Genomic DNA, 20,934 nt, shown 5'->3' on the forward strand with positions numbered 1-20,934 from the left:
TTTCACTTATCTTACAGGCTTGCATTCAAACTGTGTCTGTATAGAAGTGCCTACTGCATCATATTTATATTACAGATGAACAGGTCTTTAAAATGATTCACAGATGAGACAGAATTTGGTGATAGATGAAGTCATTATGCAGGACAATATTTTTTAGGGTTTATTTGCAAAACTCTTGTGCCACTTTTGTGTTACTTTTCTCGTGTTGAAAATGACGCAAAAGTGGCGCAAGGGGTTTGTAAATAAGCTATTTTATTTCTAATGCATATAATTGGAGGTATTGTATATCTAGGCCGCTCTGCTTACCTTGTGTAAACACTGTGGCCAACAGAGTTCACAACTTAAACTCCGCTTTGGTTGGTTACTTGCCGGATATGCAAGACTGCTTTCAAGAGGAGATCCCAATAAAGAGTACTGGTGTGGAACTGCAAGTACGCGGAAGGACTTGCAGACTAAGAATCCGGTCAACTTTGGAAGGGAAGAGTTAAGGATATTGAGAGAGGCTCCTTCTGTTTCATGAGAAGGCCCAAGTACCAGTGGAGCAACACTGTCAACCTCTACTGCACAGCCTAATATTCATCCCCAATTTGGAAACCTTTAAGAGAAAAAGTAAGTAGGGTGGGAACTTTGCATGCCATCCTAATACCTAATCATCCATTAGTTATACAGAGATCCACCATGTATCAGACTCATCCGTACAAGTGTGAATTGGATATTATCTGACACCAAAAAAACCTCAAGTACTTATATCTGTTACTTTTTAACTTCGTCAACTACTCATATTGAGAGTATTTATATTAACATTGTCCGTTAAAAATTTGTGAATCTGCATGGCTTCAGACAACTAGTTAATGCTATAAATGAGACATCAGTGTAATCTGCTGGAACAGGAGGATATAGTTTTCTTCAACCTCTGCAATTTGCTGCTAATTTATGTAAAATTCTACAAACTGAAAAAAGAGTTAAAAATGCATATGTTGTACATATGTCCAAGATGAATTTAAATGTATATACAAACATTTGTTCTCAATAGGATTGGAGATGAAAAGCAATCATCAGAGGTTATATTTGGCAAGCAAAATAGGAAATAGCATTGCATTATACAAATGTTAGGCCGAGATTGGTCACTTACTTCATTTACAAACTCCTGGCCTGGCCTTTGATCTGATAGAACCCTATTAAAAGCACAGTTATCTGTCTGCAAACACATGAAATACACAAATGCTTATCTCAGAATGCTTTTCAATCATGAAATGTTAAAGTCAAACCTCATAACTCCATTAGGTCAATTGCAATTTTCGGCTGATAGCATATGGAGAGTAATTAGTGGATCTGGTATGTCGATTGGTAGACCATGCAGTATCTGGTATACTGCATGGGCAGGAATAAACAACTTGTGGCGACCAGGACGTCCCATGGTTGAGATATCTGTATTATGAGATAGAAAAGAAGAAAAAATCAAGTTTAAGGTTAGTAAAAAAAACCTGGAGAGCGTGCTAAAATACAACATTGGCTAATCGATTACATGTGCAGTACATGGGGAGGAAGTAGCACATGGAGCACTACTTAAAAAAATTAAAGGCAGGAGGATTAAGAGATTTGCTCAGAACAAAGGATAGCAAATCAAGTTTAACGTTATTAAAAAACATGTAGAGCGTGCTAAAATACAACATCGCCTAACAAGGTAAGATATTGGCGGTATAAGAGCTGGAAACCGTGCTAAAATACACTATTGCTGCAAACATTACTTTTGCAATGCATGGGGCACGTGACACTCTACTTACACGAGAAAAACTACATTGCATTAAGTTGAACAGCACGTAGCACAATGTTGCGGGAACGGCTACTTGGCGCTTGGCAAATTAAAGAAACATGGTAAGATTAAGTGATTTGCACAGAACAAAGGATAGGAAATCAAGTTTAACGTTATTAAAAAACATGGAGAGTGTGCTTAAATTCAACATTGATCAATTGATTACATGTGCATTGCATGAGGAGGAAATAGCACGTGGCGCATTAGTTACAAAATTAAAGGCGGCAGGATTATGTGATTTGCCTAGAAAGATCGCCTACCAAAGTAAGATATTTGAGGTATAAGAGCTGGAAATCGTGCTACAATACACTATTGCCGAAAACATTTACTCTTGCAATGCATGGGCACATGACGCACTACTTATACGAGAACAACTACTTCGCATTAACTTGAACAGTACGTAGCACACTGATGCGGGAAGGGCCACGTGGCGCTTGGCAAATTAAAGAAACGTGGCAGGATTAACTGATTTGCACAAAACAAATGATAAGAAATCAAGTTTAACGTTATTAAAAAACATGGACAGTGTGCTAAAATACAACATTGGCCAATCGATTACATGGGCACTGCATGGGGAGGAAGCAGCACGTGGCACACTACTTACAAAATTGAAGGCGGCAGGATTAAGTGATTTGCTCAGAAACAAAAGTTACGAAGTCAACTTTAACGATATAAAAAAGTAGGAAAGCATGCTTCAAAACAACATTGTCAAACCAAACAAAAATTTGCATTTACGCGGTATTTAAAGATCATTCAGATTAATTAATTTAATTATTCTTAAAAAAAGTGCTCACCTACAAAGAAATGGATACGAACATTATCAATGACTGTGACTACGGAATAGGAAAAGTTCAAGAAGGTTGGCAGGGTATAAATGCTTTGCAGAAGCATGATTGGTTGAGCATGATGTCACTGGGTGTTAGAGCTGTAATTGGGCCTGTTGTAATTGAGCATGTGCAAATAAAATGAAATACTTTAGGGGTACATGTCCAGACCGTTGGACGTATTGTGCACATACATAATATTTAAGCATGGGCGAAGGTAACTCCTAGGTGGTACATACACAGATGGACTTCGGATGTTGATAGCACACTGGCTTCCCCAGGAGGCGGGGAGCAGGTCGGACAGTTGGTGAATTGAAGACCCTCACATGGTTCCCAATGGTGACGGTCATAATAGATTTTAAAAAAAGGATCTCCCCGGGGAATGGGGTCCCCGGGGCCTTGAAGTGGCTTCAGTAGGGGGGGCTATGCAGCTCTCCTCCATAAAATAATAATATATAATTAGCCATGCACCGAGGGGTGGGGACCTCAGTGCCTGGAATTGACCACTGACCCCTTCCCATAAAAAAAATTGAATACAGATACTCCGCTTATTGTCATCGTACCATAAGAACAGCCTTACGATCACACACTGAATGCTAATTGGCTGTCAAGTGCTTGTCAACATTCGAAACTTGAAACTGTTGGCAACCATTTTATGCCTCAGTAGAAGGGAGGGTGAAAAGGCATGTGAAATGTGAGTTTAAAATGTGAAAAGGGGGAGGGTAGACACACCCTAACCCTCTAGGTCTGCTCAGGTGGTTCCACAAGGACCCCCTGGGCCCAATGGTTTTTTTTGGGTAAAATCACGGGGTGCACGTATCATCAGCGCATTCTAGCGATATTAAAAACAAAAAAAAAGAGATGTGGGCTTCTGCGTGTCTTTGGTAATTTGCATTATTTCAACTGTTTAGAGGAGATGCTGCAGTGCTGGATGCAGGATCCACCCCTGAGTAAGAAAATGTAATAATAACACTATTTACCTGCTAAGTGAATTTCCTTTCATAGGCAAACATTGACTGGTTTCAGTTGCAAATTCTTCTAAGTGTGCAGTTTTTGAACTTTAAAATATTCACCTTAAGTCATCCGAACAACGAATTACGATTTATTCATTTGTTATCAGGAGAGAAACCAGTGCCGCATCTTTTAGCCCAGCACTGTCCATAAAAAGTAGTTCCACGCATACTTACATTAACTTGTATTTCCTTCCATAGGAATCCCATTTAGAGTTGCGGGTCAGGCTCTAGGGGATGTGGTCCAGGGCCCAAAAAAAATAAAAAGAAGGGGGCCATACAATGTAATGTAATTTAAAAAATTAAATATCTAAAAATAAATATTTAAAAAAGTTGTAAATAAGTATCAAAAAAATAAATATGAGAATAAATATATTTAAAAATTGTCATTTACAAAACCTTGAAAATTCACTGAAAAAAACATAGGTTTCAGACATGTTATAGTTAGGAATTAGCATTTAAAAACCTTTGAAATTCACTGAAAAAAACATAGGTTTCAGACATGTTATAGTTATGAATTAGCATTTAAAAAACCTTTGAAATTCACTGAAACAACCATAGGTTTCAGACATCTTATAGTTAGGAATTAACATTTATAAAACCTTGGAAATTCACTGAAAAAAATATAGGTTTCAGACATGTTATAGTTAGGAATTAGCATTTAAAAAACCTTGGAAATTCACTGAAAAAAACACAGGTTTCAGGGGTGTTATAGTTAGTTGGACATTTCACTCTTACAAAACCATTGAAAATCCCCGTTATAGTTAGTTGTACTAAAACTCACGCGCACGCAATCCACTGCTGATGATATTACATATTACTAGGCCTGGGGGCAAATTCCGTTCCGCTCGCGGAAATTGCGATAATTTGACAGTTTCCCGTTCCGCGGAGAGCGCGAAAATGTCAAAATTTCCGCAATCCGCATCTTACCGGAAATTTTTGTCCTGCTCGCGCTGTAAAAAAATACATTCTAACGCGCCCACGAGCCTTACCTCAATCCCTGCGATCGCCAACAAGTTTTCCTGATCCGGTCGCGTTCTCAACGAGATGTTGGATCGTGGTAGACATTTTGCACTATCTTGTGAGAGTTCGCGCCCGCATTAACGTCATTGGTCGCCCGATCACGTCATCTGTCGCGCGATCACGTCTTTCTTCTCGCGATAATGCACCGCGAGAGTATGAGATGATTGAGTTCTCGAACATGTCATTCTCCACCGCGAGCGAGAGCGTGAGGACGGGGACACGTCATATTGAACGCGACAAGGAGCGAGAGAACCCAAACACGTCATATGCAATGCGACAGGGAGCGAGAGAACGCAATCAAGTCATTTGGACGCGCCGGCAGAAGTAGTGTGAAGCTCGAGAACTCGAACATGTGAAATTTTCAATTTGGAGAAGAATATCAGCTCTAGCAGCATGAAACCTTCTGGAAATGAGGATTTGGAAGAACAAAACTCATCAGATTGACATTTGGCTGTTCTTTTTTGTGCAAGGAGTCCTTTTTTAAAAAGGTGGGGAGAGGGAGGAAGTGTCACAGAATCTCCAACTTCCTGTTCCTGTCCAGCAGGCTCCTCCCAGTGCTTTGTCCATCTCCTGGTCATTCTGCCTTTGGATTTTGAGCTGGAAAGATCACTCTTTCTGTCTGCTGCATCATTGCAATTGTATTTGAGGATTTTTTAATTGGATATTTAACAAGTAAGTGGTTGTTGTGTCTGTTTGATTGGGGGCATTGCAGTTGTTGCAACTACAATTTAATTTTGGTAACTATCATTCCTTTTTTTTAAAAATCTTGTGGGTAGTAGTAGCCAGTAGTAGGCCAGAGCTAGTTATGGACCCATGGGTGTGTGCACAATGAAGCAACTGTACCTTTGTTGTTTTTTTAATGTATTTCATTTTCAAACATGATTTAGGGCCTGGGTGGCATTGGATTGAGTTGGGGAATGTGTTTTTTTGGGGTGGACTTTCTGTTGTTGGGCCTGGGTTTGTGGCTGGTGGCCATTTAGAAGCCTAGGCCTGCAAGCTTGTCTGGCCTTGTCTGCCAACAGGCCTGCTTTCATCCAGTAGGCTCATAGCAGGTAGCCACAGCTTTCTTAATCAAGTGTTTCTGTGTGTGGTCTGTTGAATTTAGACATCTTTTAGGGCATGGATGGCATTGGATTGAGTTGGGAAGTGTGTTTTTTGGGGTGGGCTTACTGATGTTGTTGGGCCTGGCCATGTGACTGGTGGCCATTTTGAAGCCTAGGCCTGCAAGCTTGTCTGGCCTTGTCTGCTAACAGGGCTGCTTTCATCCAGTAGGCTCAGCTCAGGTAGGCACAGCTTTATTAATCAAGTGTGTCTGTGTGTGGTCTGTTGAATTTAGACATCATTTAGGGCATGGATGGCATTAGATTGAGGTGGGAACTGTGTTTTTTGGGGTGGGCTTTTTGATGTTGTTGGGCCTGGCCATGTGGCTGGTGGCCATTTTGAAGCCTAGGCCTGCAAGCTTGTCTGGCCTTGTTTTCCACCAGGCCTGCTTTCATCCAGTAGGCTCAGAGCAGGTAGCCACAGCTTTAATAATCGAGTGTTTCTGTGTGTGGTCTGTTGAATTTAGAGATAATTTAGGGCATGGATGGCACTGGATTGAGGTGGGAAGTGTTTTTTTTGGGGTGGGCTTTCTGATGTTGTTGGGACTGGCCATGTGGCTGGTGGCCCTTTTGAAGCCTAGGCCTGCAAGCTTGTCTGGCCTTGTTTGCCAACAGGTCTGCTTTCATCCAGTAGGCTCAGAGCAGGTAGCCACAGATTTAATAATCAAGTGTTTTTGTGTGTGGTCTGTTAAATTTATTTTAGACATCATTTAGGGCAGGGATGGCACTGGATTGAGCTGAGAAGTGTGTTTTTTTGGGGTGGGCTTTCTGATGTTGTTGGGACTGGCCATGTGGTTGGTGGCCATTTTGAAGCTTAGGCCTACAAGCTTGTCTGCCAACAGGCCTGCTTTCATCCAGTAGGTTCAAAGCAGGTAGCCACAGCTTTATTAATCAAGTGTTTCTGTGTGTGGTCTGTTTAATTTAGACATCATTTAGGGCCTGGAAAGCATTGGATTGAGTTGGGGAATGTGTTTTTTGGGGTGGACTTTCTGATGTTGTTGGCCTGGCCATGCCATGTGGCTGGTGGCCATTTTGAAGCCTAGGCCTGCAATCTTGTCTGGCCTTTTCTGCCAACAGGCATGCTTTCATCCAGTAGGCACAGAGCAGGTAGCCACAGCTTTAATAATCAAGAGTTTCTGTGTGTGGTCTGTTGAATTTAGACATCATTTAGGGCATGGATGTTACTGGATTGAGGTGAAAAGTTTTTTTTTTGGGGTGGGCTTTCTGATGTTGTTGGGCCTGGCCATGTGGCTGGTGGCCATTTTGAAGCCTAGGCCTGCAAGCTTGTCTGGCATTGTCTGCCAACAGGCCTGCTTTCATCCAGTAGGCTCAGGACAGGTAGCCACAGCTTTATTAATCAAGTGTTTGATCTGTGCGTGATCTGTTGAATGTAGACATCATTTAGGGCATGGATGGTACTGGATTGAGGTGGAAAGTGTGATTTTTTGGGGTGGGCTTTCTGATGTTGTTGGGCCTAGCCAATCGGCTGGTGGCCTTTCTTTGTGTTGGGAGGTAGTAGTGTCCTGCTTTTGGCATATAGGCCTGCATGGTTTTACTATTAGCTTACTGCTTCCATCATCTACCCACTTTGCCAGCAGCAGCTCCTTGAATGATGTGATGCTCTAGTAATTTAATGGCAAATAGGATCCACCCCACTTCCATCACATTTTTAATTTGATGGTTCTTATTCTCTTTCCTATCCTTCCTGAGAGTGTAGTGTGTGTATACACAGTAGTATAACATAGCCCTTGTTGACAACGTTTCCGAGATGGCTAGACTATATATTTTGTACAGTAGTAAGTAACTTAAACACAACAACAAAAGCAACATTTCACTGATGTTCTTCTCCTGGCTTATTTGCTTTTAGGTGCACAAAAAGCAAGAGGAGGAGGTGTCATCATCATCACCCGTTGTACTGCCAGCCAGACAGAAGTCCTGCTGCGCATCACGTCCAAGTGTGAACACACAACTTGTTTTGCATCTGCGTCCTGCCTGACATCTGAAGAAGATGGCCCCAAAGAAAGGTACCAGGTCCAGTACCAAGAAAGTTGCTGGTGAGAAGAAGGAACAGAAAAAGGAAGTGCCATTAACCACGACTTGTGTGCTGGCCAATGTTTTTTTTGGGAGCAAAAAAGTTACGCCTGCAGCAGCGTTGTCTGGGAACCAAACTGGGAGCGGCACCTCCACACCAGCAGTCCAACCCCACCAACCTAGGCCCAAGCCCTTGAATGTCGCAGAGGTAGCCAGTCTACTAACGAGCAGCGATGTTGAAATGTCATCATCACAAAGTAGTACACAATCAACGCAGGCCACTCAGCAGATAAGTGTGCAGCAGCAACAACACCAGCAGCGGCAGCAGCGGCCACAGCAGCAACCGCAACAACACCAGCAGCCACAAGAACAACAGCAGCAGCAACCGCAAGAACAACAGCAGCCGCAAGAACAACAGCATCAGCAGCCGCAAGAACAACAGCAGCAACCGCAAGAACAACAGAAGCCGTTAGAACAACAGCATCAGCAGCCGCAAGAACAACAGCAGCAGCCGCAAGAACAACAACAGCAGCAGCCGCAAGAACAACAACAGCAGCAGCCGCAATAACAGCCCACAATAGTAGTTGTTGCTCCTGACATAGGGACATTTCAGGAAATCAAGCTTCCTGTGGACAAATTGGAGCAAACTATTGTTTCGGAAGATCTATTGTCTTCCAGACCACCAGCAAGGAAAAGGAGGCTTAGTCCACAATCTGATTCTTCAAGCCCCACTTCTGATGACCGTGATGCCACTTGGCAGCAACCAGCTCATTATGAGAGTGATGCACGCAACAAGACAATGCTTCTGAAAAGGAAGGTTCACAAAAAACTTACAGTTATGGAGGTAGATGTAGAAGAGGGGGGTGATGTTGATGAAGAGGACGAGCCAGTCATCACGCACATCACTCCCGCCCCAAAGGGGACGGAGACCAACATTCTCACCCTATCCAGAAAGGCTGCTACTGAGCGGGATATAGCACAGATACCACCAACGCAGGTTACACCACCACAACCTCCAGCTGCCATATTTTCCAAGGCCCGGCAGGGACCTACATCCAGCTCAACCCTCTCAGAAGGTAGTAGTAGTAAAAGTCACAGTGTTGCTGCACAGAGCCACATTCCAAGCACACCCTCCCATTCATCTGGTATTGAAAGTGGAACATCCAGAAGTGCCAGAAAGTTCTCCTCCCCAGTTTGGGACTTCTTTTCTGTTAGCACCAAGGAGGAGAACATTGCAATATGCTCAATTTGTCGCTCAGGTGTTCGGCGTGGTAAGCTTGGTACAAACTAAGGTACTGGAGGCCAAGCAAGTCATCTCAGAATACACCACACTATTGTGTGGGAGAATCACCGACTTCAGTTAAAGGAAAGTAGAAAAACTCAACCCATTGAAGTTGGTTAGGAAGAATCAGGGGGCGATATTATTGCGGTGGAAGTTGGAGCGTGAGGCATTTCTAGCCCTGTCCCCAGTAGTGTAGTGGTACCGCCCACATCCTCCTCAGTAACATCTGAGTGGCACCGCAGTAAGAGCCATACTCAGAGTCAGGTTGAGACACCAAGGCGTCCGAGTACCGCAATGAGACAAACTGCTTTGTTGAGCCTAAGTGGGTTAATGAAAACAACAGCATCACAAAGGAAAGTAATCCAGCCTACTATTGAGAGCATGCTTAGGTTGGAGGGGCAGTTCCAACGCAACCACCCAACGGCACTGTTGTACAATCAAAGCTCGCTAAAATGTTAGCACTGGATCTTCTCCCTTTTTCATTTGTGGAAGGGGTGAGTTTCCTTGAATTTGTATCAGCCATCTGCCCTAAATGGAAGGTTCCCAGCCGTTCCTATTTCGCAAGAATTTCTGTTCCGGCACTACATCATGATGTTCTGGAATTGGTTGGACAAGCTTTGCAGCAGAGTGCTGTTCACAAAATCCACATGACTACAGATATATGGACCAGTTGCCAAGCCACAGATTGCATGTGCACCACTGCACACTGGGTGACTTTTGTGGGGGTTAGAGATAAGCTATCTGAAAGAGGTGCTGTTGGTACAGCTGAGATTTTTAAAGCTAATCGGAAACATGCAACTGTAGCCATGTTCGCCATGGAGAAATGTCATACTGCTGTAAACATTTTGCAAGAGTTTCGCAGCAAGGTTTCTGAATGGCTGCGCCCAAGAGGGCTTACTATTGGTTTTGTTGCCACAGATAATTGCAGTAATGTACTTAAGGCCATGGATCTTGGTTCCTATTTCAGGGTTCTGTGTTTGGTGCACTGCATAAACATTATAGTTCAAGACTTTCTGAAAAGAGAACCCATAGTCAGCATCTTACTGAGCATCTGCCGAATAATATGCACTCATTTCAGCCATTTGTTTAAAGCTTGGAAGCAGCTGAGGATCATTCATTGTGAATATAACATGCCAGTCAAAGCACTCATCCAGGAGGTGGCAACACGTTGGAGCTCAACGTATTACATGCTTGATCGTCTGTTTGAGTAGTACAGGCCACTCAAAGAATCTGTCATACAAAGAGGGATGCTACTGTGAAAGGCATGACCCTTCAGATGGAGCAATGGGGCCTAGTTAAATGCCTGACTGAGATGTTTCGTCCTTTTGAGGTCTTCACATGTGAAGTCAGCAAGGATGACTGTACAATGGGCCAAGCAATCCCATTATTGCAAATGCAAGAGCATCCGCTGAAAAAGGTGTCTGAATCATACAAAGGTGTAGAGGACAAAAAGGAAGCCTTTGACTTGGTGGAGAGCTTAGCCCATCGCTTAGCTGAAAATACAAGGATAGAAAATACATGTTTGTCACAAGAACATTACATTTCTGCCACAATTCTGGATCCACGGACAAAATTGGGACTGAAGACATTCTTTCCTTTTTCAGAGATTCATGTTGCCCACTACAAAACTTGGCTGTTAATTAAAAGCCCGCAAGATCAACCCACAAGAAGTACTGCAGAAGGGCATGCAGCATCAAGGGCAACTTTGGAGGCTGAGGGCAGTGCGTTTGGATCACAACACTCACCATAACTATTGGCAACAGCAACAATAACTGGATCATCATTAGGCCCAGTAGAATCGTTAGATGATTGGTATTTACAGTTAGGCATTAATAAGCGCAGTGCTGATGCACAGAGAAAAGAGGCCAAAAGGTTAGCAGCAGCACCCCTGAACATTGAGCGGATGGTCCAGGCCTATCTGGATGGCCCAACAGAGGTGTACATTGATCAAAACCCATTGCAGTATTGGTATAGGAAAAGGTCTGAATGGCCACTGCTCAGCAGGCTGGTGATAAGCTATCTGGCTTCCCCAGTCGCAAGTGTCTCTTCTGAACGGGTTTTCAGTGCTGCTGGTTCCATTGTAACAGTGAGAAGGACCAGTCTCTCGTCAAAAAACGTGGAGAGGTTAACAATGATCAAAATGAATCAGCACTTCATACCACCGAATTACACAATACATGAAGCAAGGGAGGAAGATGAGGAGGACAGCGGATGTAGTGTGTCACATGTCCTACTACTGGCTGAACCCCCAGAGTTTGAGGACGAGCTATACTTCCCTGACAATTAGGCTTGCACTTACTGTCTTCCTCCCTTTTTTTCCTTTGTTTTGTGTGTGTGTCGTTCCGGTTACAAACTTGTGAATCACAACAAATCCATTCCATTACCATCATCTTCTACTCTTCTTATTTTAATATACAACTTTCAGGTGTCTGCATTTGACAGTACAGTCCTCCGAATCCAGCTCCCCGGCTCCATCATACTGAATCTCCAGCCTCAATCCATTGCCCTCATGATGAATGGATGATGGAAAATAGAAGAAAAAATAAAAACTTTTCTAGTCCTGCCAAAAGAAGTGGAACATGATGACTACTATAGCAATCCTCCTTTCAGAGCCAAGAGAGACTGCCCATGAAAATGAGATGGAAAAGGTAATGATGATTGATGCCATGCATTGGACGCAGAGTCGCACACTGAGTGATTTTGTTGTTGTTTATTGTGCATGAAGTTATGTCATTGTGCACTAATCATCTTTCTACAGTACACACTAAACGTAACTCAAGGTGAATTTTCCCCTACTTGCAAATAAGAAATTTGTATTTCTTCTGCAGCTTGATACATTGCTTTTGATTGAATACAGGAAGGGGACTCAATCTGCGCATTGAGTATGACAACAGCACCGTCCATGATGATGATGGCGAAAAAGACGGCCCGGTAACTAGATGAGAAGGAACAGGTAATGAAAATGAATGGCATGCATTGGACACCTGACTCTGAGCGATTGGTATTTTTGTTGTTTGTTTGTTGTGCACGAAGTGAAGTCAATGTGTACTAGAGGTCTTACTGTACACACTAAAGAGTGACTCAAGTCAATAATAGTTTTACTCTTGTTGTGTAATAACAAAATTTTACTTCTACTGCAGGCCGGCCTTCACAGTCAGTCAGTACAAGTATCAGAGATGATTGATGGAATAATAACAAGCCAGGAGACGTTTCATGCGTGGCATAAAAGCCTAAAGGTAAACACGTCAACAACAACCACAGCAGACCCAAATGTCTGTGTATAAGGTGAGTATACTTTGGAAAACATTACAATGCACACTTACCTTACCAATAAATCTAAATTTTTTTCCAGGCGGGCAGTGGCGGTTGGCAAGTGGCGACACCCAAGATTGATGGACAAGAGAACCAAGAGGAATGCCAAGATGCAAATCCAGTCCACATTTTTGACCAGGATTCATTTTTGTGTCTACAATCTTTACAACAGTGTGTTCTTCTTGTTTTTGTTATTATTATCATTAGGTTTGCTCTCTGTTTATGATTCATCCCTACCAATATTTAAAAATTCTATTTGCTATCTGTAAAAGTATTAAGCTCGGAACAACTGAACAAGAAGTGTATGTAATCCGGGACTCCTTATGAATCATCATCATGCATGCAGTTCCTTTTTCTCCTTAAACATATTGATATGGATATGGTAGTCTTCAAAGATTGTTGTTTGTTTGTCCATGCGTACTGTTTTTCACTGTCAAACCTTCCCATCCATTCAACAAACCCTAACCCTCTTTCCAGAGGTTTAGGGAGAGTGGTGTGGCTCACTGGTTAGAGGCGGCAGACCCGGAAGCAGAGGTCGACCCGGGACCAGAGTTCGATTCCCGACGTGGCAGGGTCTTGGGCCATGGTCAGCGGACTCGATAATTCTCACCTCGGTGCCTACTACAACCATGGGTCCCACTCAGCAACTCTGGGCAATAGCTTGCTTAATCTCTACTAACGGCCCCATCAGCGCCGGGGATGCTTGTCTTCACCTTGGAGATGCCCAGGAGGGACCATCTCACAGGGAAAGCCAGGATGGGTTCCTCAGCGGTATACAGCGCCGGGACGCCCCTTTGCTGGGGCAGCTGTGCGCTTTACAAGTATACAACATTTAACATTTAACATTTCCCCGGGCGGTGTGACTTATTGAGGTGTGACTAAATTAAATGGACACCAATAATTAATCACACGCTTGCTGGGGCGGATGTGGCGAAAGCAACAGTACTTCAATTTCAAGGCAGAAGGATGATCTTCTTCTGCTCGCCCACCCATGAGCAGTATATTTTAGAGGTGCTTTGGTGCTTTTTATTTAACAAAGGAACATATACCTCAGCATTGATTGGATTCGTTGGCATTCCTCATACACAGCACTAACTTTTACGCTGTAGGCTTTAGGCCTATTCAAGTGACTCGACACAACGATAGTTTTTGTAACTCTGTCTAGTAGGCTATCCCCACATCCATTAGGTTTTGTTGCAAAATATTTAGCATATTATTGTTGCTCGGTAAGTTCTGTACTGAACTTCATTCTACTACTCCTCGAACAGTCTCTCAAAAGTGACTGACTGTCTCCTTTTCTTTTTTTGCAAATGCTGCTGCCCTGCCAGTGTCTACTACTACTACTACTACCACCACCACCCCAATCATGGCATGTTAGAATAGAAAAAGGAAACCATCTTCACCATGCAGCCATCACTGTGCCTAAGTTAAACATCAAGCAAAGGTAAGAGAAGTTTGGGGGAGGCACAAATAATAATGGACATGTTTTCAATGAATTCACACATCCCTTTGAGTCCAGATAAAGAATGCATAGACTAGAAGAGAGAGACAAAGTACTGGTAGGACAACTCAATCAGTGAGTGGTGTCGCATCTATCTGTTTGTGTCTTACACAGTCAGCCAATGATTGAAATCAAACACTGGCTATGGGAGGACCTGCACCAGCAAGGAAACAGTGTGATGTAAAACAGTAACCCCACCTACAAAACATTAACAACTTTGCATGTATAGTATAAATATAGATTTAATTTACCCTAACAAAAATAAACTATGTAAAGCAGAAAGCCACAAAAGCTGACCCACCCCCCTCCCTAACCCTAACCAATGTCCGTAAGAAAGAAACTGAAGTCCAAATGTCCAAAAATCCCCAATGCCCAATTCTGACCCACCCAAACAAGAATTAAAAAAGGGGCAGAACTAAGACAGGGGCTGGAGGCGGGATTGGAGGATGACACGCATTTGCTCCTCTAAACGGTGGACACAGCGCTTGGGAGTGTGGCAGCAGGAGCAACAGTGGTGGGGGGCACCAGAGATGGTGTTGTGGCTAGGGCGGGGGGCAGCTGCCAGACGGTGGTGCCATACCCCTGGAGGGCGGTGTCTGGGGACCGGTGCACTGGAGGAGGCTTCAAATGTTACAGCAGTCTCCTCTTCTTCCTCATCCTCCAAGACCACCAGCTGCTGGTATTCCCACTGTATTGCCTCCAGTTTCCGGTGCTGTGCCTTGGCGGCCAACTCTTTCCTATCAACCTTGGAAGGAGTAGCTGTATATCAAAAAGAAACAAGACAATTGTAAAATATACTCTTAGAAAAAAAGTAAGACAAGTTATAGTTATACACATAGTGGCACGGTAGCACTATAAAGCACAGTAAGTACATAACATTTATTAAATCTCACCCATTCTTCCTTCCACCCATCTTTTACTTTTTAGTTGAACACCAGGTGATCTGATCTGACTTTTAGTTTTCTCCATAAAATTTTCAAAGCGGAATTGAAATCACAGATAGATGAGGCCATTGGTTACTCAATACTCCCTCCTCTATGTCAATTAAAGGGTGTCTTCTTCACTCTTCAAACGTTCACAACAACTTTTACTTACTTAGGACATCGGGTCCGCCCGCCATTCTCATGCTAAAAAGGGACCACCTGCCATAAGGGCGGGGGTCTAATGGGGACAATTAGGATGTACCCGCCACAGTGGCGGGCGCATCCTGTATTTTTAACATTGGGGGGGGCGGTGCAGAAAGCACCACCCGCCGCAACGCAAAAAGGACATGTTTTGCTTTTCCAAGCACAACGCAACATGCCCCGTGCGGTGCCTGCCACGTTGTGCTTTGAAAGGCAGGGGGTACCATAGCATAGGTAGGTACCCTCAATGGGGGCCCGCAACAGGCACCCCTAGCATACTCCGCATGCCTTTCCATGGCGGCAATGCTGCCACGGAAAGGCATTCCAAAATGCAGATTATATGGCTGGTGGTGGGTTCAGACACCGCCACCATATTGAAACCTTTTCCGCCCGGTCGACATGTCAGCTGTGCGGAAAATCAGTGGATGGTTTTTATCTGCTGCAGATCCCCCAGCCATTGTAATATGGTGGGGTCTTTTCTACAGGGATGAAGGGAGGTTTCCCCTGCGGGGTCGGCGGTGACTACCGTCGGCCTGGCAGGGGCAACCCTTGCAGTGAGTGTAATGTCAACAATAGTTAAGGATTATGAATCTAACTTACCACCACCCGCCACTGGTGCTGGCACTCCCCCTACCGCTCCATCGGTATCCTCGGCAACTGCCGCATCCTCTCCCTCCGTGTCACCTTGGCTGGCCACGGCAATGATTGTCGTGGATAGTGTGCCTAGAAAACATTACACATTTTTTAGGCGTCATATACACCTCCCCCTATTGGTCAGAAGCAAGATTGAAAAATTTGTCAATAGTATATAACATACATCACTAGTACAATTCAGGTAGTAGTCGAGTAGACACTAGTAGTTATATATGGTCCCTAGGGTCATTCTAGCCTTTAGCCCGAGCCATGCAACCATTTTACCTTTGTGTCTTTTATTTTTGCACATGTGACGTTACCTTGCAACTTGTTGTATACGACACCTTTGGGGCCACATGACCTCACACTGCTACTGTCTAAGCGCTGCGTACAAGCAGTCAACCAAAACGTTAACAAGCCACTTTTTTTATGAAGTTCTGGTTTACTGTTAGTCCATATTGCTGATCCATAAATGATACACTTTTTGGCACGGCTGAGAAATGCTTGCAATATACTAACGCGCACCATTTCATTTTTCGCATTACAGATGGAAGATTCCCTTCTACGAACCAGAGCTTTGCAGAGGTTATGATGCAATAACTACCAGTACTAGGTTCGTCTAAGGTGAGGGGTCCCTTCACTCAGAGATCTTCAGTTATACATTTATATAAACTAATTTCCTACCTAGGGAATGGTGGTGCTTCCACCACTGTTCAGTTGTCATTAACAACTGTAAGTAAGTGTAACAATGTTTATGTTAATGTACAGAGCTTGTCAATAAACATTTTGAACTTACATAGACTTGGTGGTATTTGGTTTGGACTTACACGAGTGAGCAAATTTAAAGGAAGCATGTGCGAGAGGTTGGGTGTGTTATGTTTTGGGTTGTCTACTTGTTGGGTATCTTGGGGGGAGGGTTCAGAGAGCTAATAGTTATGACAAGACACTACTATCACTAGTCGGGCAGGGGATTGTGGTGGGTTCTGAACTTCTGATTGAGGTGAGTGAGGAAGGTCTAACCTACCATCACCAACATCCTATCTTCTTGTGCAAAGGTCTATATGTGCAAAATCCCTACAACAGTAGTAGTATGTCCTATCATATCCAAATAGTACTAAATCTGCTTGGGCATTTGTTGGTGTGAATTGTCAAGGCCTCTAGATTAACAAAGACTCAAGATCAATAAGTATAGTAGTAGTACAAGTGGACGACCCAAAGGACTGGACTCAATGGCTAGAGCTACTGGAGAATCTGAGTTTTATTTACAGCCTTTTAAATAAAGAGTGGCCAACTGGGCAAGCTTAGCTACTACAGTACAGACAGTCTAATAGAAGTAGTAGTATAGAGAGTCATCATAGCAGAGGCAGGGTTAAAAAGATTTTCGAAACAGTATAGATCGAAGGATAATTGTTGTTAAAAAATAGCATTAGGAAACTGAAACAATAGTTCGGGAAAAATATGGTGTGGTAAAAGTTATGGAATAAGAATTATTATTAAAATCAAGAAGACTTACTAGGGCCAGCAGAGGAGCCCTTGTTGGTGTTGTCCTGGTGTTGTGGTTCTCACGCCGACTGAGTCCCACTCCCTGTCTGTGTCTGCCTGCCCCTGGGTGCTGAACAGGAAAGATATAAGAAAGAGACAAACATTGATGGATGGTGTCAAACAAATAAAATATTTTTAAAGAACGGTCCAAAAACACTTTTGTAAACAACAATTGCAATAACTAAATTGACCTATCTCATCTGGTCAACAAATAGTATCGGGGGATTCGTAGATTGACTACTTCCTATTTATCAACACTAATCTTGTCTTCTATTCTGATTCCAGAATACTAACTAAGCATAAGTATGACATACCACCCGACTTAGCCCACCTATTCCAGGCATGACAATTGTACATTAAGTATGCATTTCCACTTCTTTTAGTCCTCAACAATGCCTATGGTCAAATGGAGGACACATGATTACATTTTTTGTATACACCAAATTTTGGGTTGATTGATTGATACTTATGTTCTGCTAGTGCTAAGCCTATTACCACTACTCATTGAACAAACTAGAAAAGGTTCTAATAAAGACTGGGGTACCAGCAGCACGTGACGTAACTGAGGGGGCATCACACATACCACTAAAAAAATTACAAACTCATACAAAGTACCTAAACCTAAGTATCAATCCACCCCTATCTGTTAGTGATAGGACAAGGTAAGGACTAGGGTCACTATACCATTAGGTAAATTAATTTCTCTAAAATAAACTAACATAATCACGCTAAGCGAGCGCAAACGCAAAGTTGCAAACAAGTATGATTACTAGTAGTGCAGAGGAGCACCTGTATCATAACAATCACAGAAGACTTGTAAACCTAATTAACTTGGAATGTAACAGCAACATTCTAGCTGGTTGGAAGAAAAAAAGATATTTGCAATATATAACATAGAGCAGAAGAACAGACACAAAGTAGTAATAATTAAATAGTTACTCACCAAGACCCGGGTCCTCCACTCCTAGCAGGTCCAGCAGGTCCTGCTCACAGTCCAGGATGTCGGACCACCGGTGCGTCAACTGTGCTTGGGTGCGCTGGACCCCAGAGCAGCGGAACACTGCCCAGCGCACCTTCCCCCAAGGCTGTTGATGCTCCCGGACCCAGGCCTGCCACCTGCTGTGAGGGTAGAGGGTAGAGGGGAGATGGCACTGCACAAAGAAGATAAGTGCAGCCAACTACACCTCCCCAAATAAGGCCCGTGCCTGCACCCCTTGTGGTCGCCGCCTTCCACAAGCAAGGCAGTCGCGGCTCTGGTTGCGGAGAGCCCTAACCTTTGGCATGGTTCTGGGGAGAGAGAGATTGGGCAGGAAATAAAAGGTAATAACATTTTAAAAGTAAATAAAGTAAATAGCAGGGAATAGACAAAGAGTGAAAAAGTAGCTAAAAACTCAAAAAAAGTAGACAAAAATCAGTATACAGTCCTGCTGCCACACATGCCCAACGCGTTTTGAATAACCTTTCTTCCTCAGGGGCTCGTGGTATAGAAAAACACTAATTGTCCACTTCCACTCCTTTTGTACACGTAGTGGCGTGCCCTCAAATGTGCTGTGCCGCTATATATTTATATATATATATATATATCCAAACCAACGCTAGCGAAAAAAACGCTAGCAACGCCTTTTCCTGACCACTTCAAGACAGCGGTCCGCGACGAGGCAGGCAGCCTCAATTAACATACAACATGGCTGTTTAACTTCTCACCAAACAGCAGTCACAGACACGACGAAGTTCTTAGCAGCAATCAAGATTTATTGCACAGATGGCCGGCAAAAACACTCCACGCGTTTCAGGATAAACTCCCTTGTTCACGAGTGCATATATATATATATATGCCTAGGTGTATTGAAGAACAAATGCATTTACAAGTGCCTAAAGAGATTATTTTGTAGGTGTGTGACTGACTGTATAAGTGAGTGATTGAACGTGTCTTACTGAATGCACAAGTTAGTGACTAAACTGTGTGAAAAGTCTGTATTAGTTTCTCAGCTGGTGTATAAACAACTGAATGGGTTGCTGAATAGCTACATGACTGTCTATATAGGTTATTGATTTGTTGTCTGAGTATCTGTATGGGTACCTGAGTGTCTGTGTGGGTGGGTGTGTGGGGGGTATATGAGTCTGTGCATAGATGTCTGAGTGGGTGATTCAGTGATTGTATGGATTAAAAAGTGCATTTGGGAAGCACTGTATGGGTGAGTTACTGTGTGTATTGTTGTCTTGGTGAGTGAATGAATGTCTCAGTGGTATATCTGTGACTAACTAAATATCTTTTAAGGTACTATATGTGAGTGTTGGAAGATATAAACGAGTATACGTGACACTAAGTTATTTGAAGAGTGGGTGTATAAATAAGTGTCCGCTTCTATCTGTGATTGTATAAAACCGTAAATATGTGTTAGTATATGTATGAATAACTGATGTGGTAAGTCTAAATATACTAAAATTGGTGTGTATAACTGTGCACATAATAAATGTGGATGTGATTGATTAATTGCTTTACTGAGTAGGTGTGTGAGTAACTCTATGGATGAGTGGCAGTGTGACTGCATGTATAGATGTATGAGTGCATATTATAGTCCTGTATTGATGTTCAACTACAAGTGTAAGTGACTGAATGTGTGTGTAGACCTAGGAAATAGTCAATGGTATGTAATATATGGTATTCTTCTGTATATGGTTTCAAAAATAGTAGTCTGCACTTTAGAATGTGTGTATCAAAGTTTGTATTAGTCCATCAGTATGTGCATCAGATTATCACATGGATGATGTCATGAGTGATGTCATGAGTGATGTAATTTGAGATGTCATCAGTGATTTCATCAGTGATGCTGACCATGTCATGAGTGATGTAATATGTGACTAAGCATGGGTGAATTTTGCGAATCTGGCGTTCGCAAATGTGCATATTTGCGAACTCGCAATCCGCGAAATCCGCGAATTCTCGCAAATTTGTGGATTTTTTTTGTGTTCGCAAGGGTTTCTGACAGTTAGCGAGGGGTTTGTACCAGTTCGCAATTGCGAACTTACTTGTCGGCTCGCAACGGTCGGGACTTTGTTGTTTCTACGTCTGGTTCATCATCACAGGTTCACAGCACCCTCTGTTTCACCACTGCCACCATCTGATTTACCCATGCCACCCTCTGGTACATCACTGCCACCCTCTGATTCATCACTGTAGATTATGGGGGGAAAAGCAAGCACACCTGCCCTGCTTCAACTGACATGAATTAATTTGGTTTTGATTAATGTGTCACTGAATTTAAACTTCCTGTCTGGCACCTGCTTCCTTATCTGTAATTTGCTTTCTGTTGCAGTGCAATTTTTTTTCCCAGGGCCTTTGTGGCCTACTTGTAGCTATTCTATGAGCCTGCTGTGAGGGTCAGAGCAGGGTCATAGAATAGTTGCAAGTAGGCAGCTGAACTCTGGAGGGGCCCCTCAGGAAGCACTACAGGGAATGGTTACTAATGATGACTTTGAACTTTTGCACCTGCTGAGTGCTTTCAGTTTAACAAAGCTCATTTTTCTGCAGAACAGCAACTGTAATGCCCCAAACAAACGTAGGCAACTGAACTCTGGAGGGGCCCCTCAGGAAGCACTACAGGGAATGGTTACTATTGATGAGTGAACATTTGCACCTGCTGAGTGCTTTCAGTTTTGCAAAACTCTTTTTTCTGCAGAACAGCAACTGTAATGCCCCAAACAAACTTACTTGTGAAAGTTGATTTCTAATCCAAAA

Source organism: Lissotriton vulgaris, chromosome 2_1 (assembly GCF_964263255.1).
Source record: "Lissotriton vulgaris chromosome 2_1, aLisVul1.2, whole genome shotgun sequence".
NCBI classification, from domain to species: Eukaryota; Metazoa; Chordata; class Amphibia; order Caudata; family Salamandridae; genus Lissotriton; species Lissotriton vulgaris.